This window comes from Lissotriton vulgaris, chromosome 3_1, assembly GCF_964263255.1.
Source record: "Lissotriton vulgaris chromosome 3_1, aLisVul1.2, whole genome shotgun sequence".
Classification (NCBI taxonomy): domain Eukaryota; kingdom Metazoa; phylum Chordata; class Amphibia; order Caudata; family Salamandridae; genus Lissotriton; species Lissotriton vulgaris.
Genome location: NC_141689.1, coordinates 515,230,696 through 515,234,527, shown reverse-complemented (window position 1 = coordinate 515,234,527; position 3,832 = coordinate 515,230,696).

The following is a 3,832-nucleotide window of genomic DNA, read 5'->3' as shown; positions in this document are numbered from 1 at the left end:
GACTCGGCGAGGAAACCTTTGTATTAGAGATTTGTTAAGGTTAGCCAAAGAACATGTCTTCATCGAAATGTTATAAATGTAAAATTGTACATAACTCATGAAACTTTTATTTAATGTTTTAAATTTTGTTTCATATTTTAATAAATACGGCCGGGGGGGTAACCCCCCCCGCCTTCCAAAAGCTCAAACCTGTGTCTGTCTACTCCCCTTGGGAATCGGTGTTGGGAGGGGGTGGCGGGCATCCCGGCCATATGTAAAGGGGCGACCACTCGGTCCCCCCCGAACGTATGGTTGGGTGCCCCGATCCCCCCGGGAAACCATTTTGGGCGGGAGGCGTGGCTCGGCTGGTATGCCCAAAGTGGCGTAGCTGGGGCGTGCCCTTTCCCGCCCAGGAGGGGTTGTCCTAGACACCCGCACGGAAGACCACGCCCCAGTAGGCGTACCGGAGGAGGGTCCCCGCCCTCCCGCAGATGGATAAATAGAGCGGGAATCCGCAGAAGCGTCCTCTTGTTCCTGTGCTCTGAAGGCTGCACCAACTCATTGCTCGTGAGCCCTCGACGAAACAAGCGGCAATTTTGACCCACCCACCAGCCCCTTATGGCAATGTTTGTGTAAATAAAGTTTGATGAGATAGAAATGTATAGGCCTTTTTTCCTTTGTAGAGAAGTAAAGGAATGTTTCACATAATGATGTGGCTTCTGTTTCTAGGATAATGTTTCCCTTTGTAGGAAAATGAAGTTGATGACTCATCAAGGCTAGGTCAGAATTTTTTCCTTAGTAGGTAAAACAACTGTTGTATTTATTTTTTGGTCGGGCGGTAAGGTCATGATCGGTGAGCAGTAATTTCAAGGTCCCTAGAGGGGGGGCGCCACCCAGAATGGATGGGAGCGCCCGGGGGGAGGCGGCCATTGGCCCCTTCCACGGGGAGGCGGCACCCACTAAGGATGGGTCGCCTAGGGGGAGACGGCCATAGGCCCCTCCCAGGGGGGAGGCGGCTAGATGCCCCTCCTACAAATTTCCCGGGGGCCGGATATCCGCGACGGCGGATAGAGAGTGTGGGGATGGGGGGGAGTCCACGCTGTCCTTCCTACAGATACCTCACACGGGAACTCGGACGACCTTTAAAATGGCGTCGAGTGAAAAGGGGGCCCCCACGACAAGGGAAGTTACAGTTGACAATGAGGGTAAAGTCCTCTGCGCATGCGCCACTCACACCGTGAGGGCGGGATTTTGGTAGTAGGGATCTGACACTGGTTAAGACCTTGCCATTGGCCCTTAATGCTAGGATGTACAATTTTAATTTAGAATGTATGCATTTACAGGATGCTAGACTCGGCTAGGAAACCTTTGTATTAGAGATCTGTTAAGGTTAGCCAAAGAACATGTCTTCATCGAAATGTAATAAATGTAAAATTGTACATAACTCATGAAACTTTTATTTAATGTTTTAAATTTTGTTTCATATTTTAATAAATACGGCCGGGGGGGTAACTCCCCCCCGCCTTCCAAAAGCTCAAACCTGTGTCTGTCTACTCCCCTTGGGAATTGGTGTTGGGAGGGGGTGGCGGGCATCCCGGCCATATGACCAAACTATAACTTTAAACAAACAACCCTTTGTCAACGAAAACAATGAGAAAAGACTAATAATTTTTGGCACACCTATTTACCTCATAAAACTCCAACAAAGCCAATATTGGATGATGGATGGGACTTTTAACATCTGTCCCAAACCTTTTTACCAATTATACATGATACATCGCCTATATCAAAACTGCAATATACCTCTACTTTATGCTCTGCTACCAAATAAAACTAATTCACCATATATGGAATTATTAAACACTATCAAACAAAAAACGAATGACTATTCCCCAGAAAAAATAATACTTGATTTTGAACAAGCCATGCTTTAAAGTATTTTATAAATACACCCCCATACCTGTATACAAGGCTGCTATTATCACTTTAATCAGTGTCAATGGAGACATTTACAAAAGACAACCCTAAGCATAGAAAATGCAACCAATTCATCTTTTGCATATCAAATAAAAAAAACTAACAGCACTGGCTTACGTTCCAGAAACAGATGTGGCCGAACACTACAACATTTTAATTGACAGCACATTTTACAAACAAAATGAAGCAAAATTAAGTACACTCTAAGACTACTTTGAGGACACATGGGTAGGTAGGCTCCATAGATCTGGCCACAGGAGAAATCCAAAATTCTTAATACCCTGGTGTAACCTTTACCGAAGCACCTTAAATGGGGAATCTAAAACAAACAACGCTGTAGAAGGCTGGCAGAATGCCTTCCTCCAATCAACAGGCAGAACTAAACCAACTTCAGAAACATTTATTAAATGCCTCCAAAAAGAGCAAAGTTATCAAGAGTTCAGAATGGAACAATCCATTACTGAACTAACTCCAAAAACCTCTAAACAAACCAAACAAATGCACAAATATCTAGAACAACAAGTAAAGCTTTACCCTAGCACAAAAGACATAGAATACCTCAACTTAATAGCCAAAACACTACTCTAAATTACTCTAACCAGCAAAACTGTACAAATAAAAATAAAAAACTATACAATGTATATCACAATCATATATTGCATCTCAAAAATAATTAATGTGTGCAATATATATTATATATTTTTTAATATATATACACACATTAATAATATTTGAAATAAATAAAACATAACAATAATCAATATAACATTACCCACCCACAATAAATAAAATTTAAAACACTTACCAAACATATCCCAAAGGCTGTAGAATCCTTTTACACCAAAACTATCAAGTTTGGAAAAATTGTACACAAAAAAATGATAAAATCCAACTGTTCCAAAACTGAATAATCCATTCCACGAAGGTAGTTCGAAAAACCATAAAAATCCCGAAAAATTATAAAAAATAGAACAAACGCTCCAGGAAAACCTAAAAATGTAAATGTTAAAAATCCATTAGTTAATAAAACTAACAAACACTTTAAAAAAAAAAAAAGACTCCTTCCGGCATCACGAACTCCTGCAACAAAAATACATAAAACATACATTCACACCCACACAAAACAACACATAAACTCCTACTAACAGTAATACTAACATTAGATTTCACTTAAACTTTAAACATCGAATCACTAACTCTACAAACAAGCCTATACAACGCTAAAAATTACGTACATCCACCAAACGTAAATACAACATATCAAAGCGCCTAATACAACTAACTTACTTCTAACCACACAAAATAGTACCAAACTACTATCAAAATTAATTTAAAATACACTTAAAACATACAAAACAAACCTTACCTTCAGCGACGTGAAGTGTCTCCCAACCGCGAACTAGTCTTCATCCAAATGACACAAAACGACCTAAAGCTGTTACAAAATAAATGACCCAAAACTAAATAAAAAGATTAACATAAAAAGATAATATTTAATGTTTAAAAATATTCCTTTACTGAAGAAAAAATTAATACTATGTAAAAGAAAATTGTAATTTTTTACATGTATTAAAATACTTGACAAAATCTACATATTTTGTAAAATTATAAAAATAAATATTATAAAATACATATTTATTATTATAATTATTAAAAACAGGAACATTTGTTTAAAAATGTTTTTCAAAATGTATATAGATAAAGCTGTGTTAAAATATTTTCATGATTTAAATATATTGTTTAAAAAATTAATATTAATAGTTTTTATATTAATATTAATAAAAAATATTATGTACAACCAACATGTATGACAATATAAAAATTGTATATAATTTGTGAAAATATTGTACTTTTTAACACCTTGGATGCTAAGTGG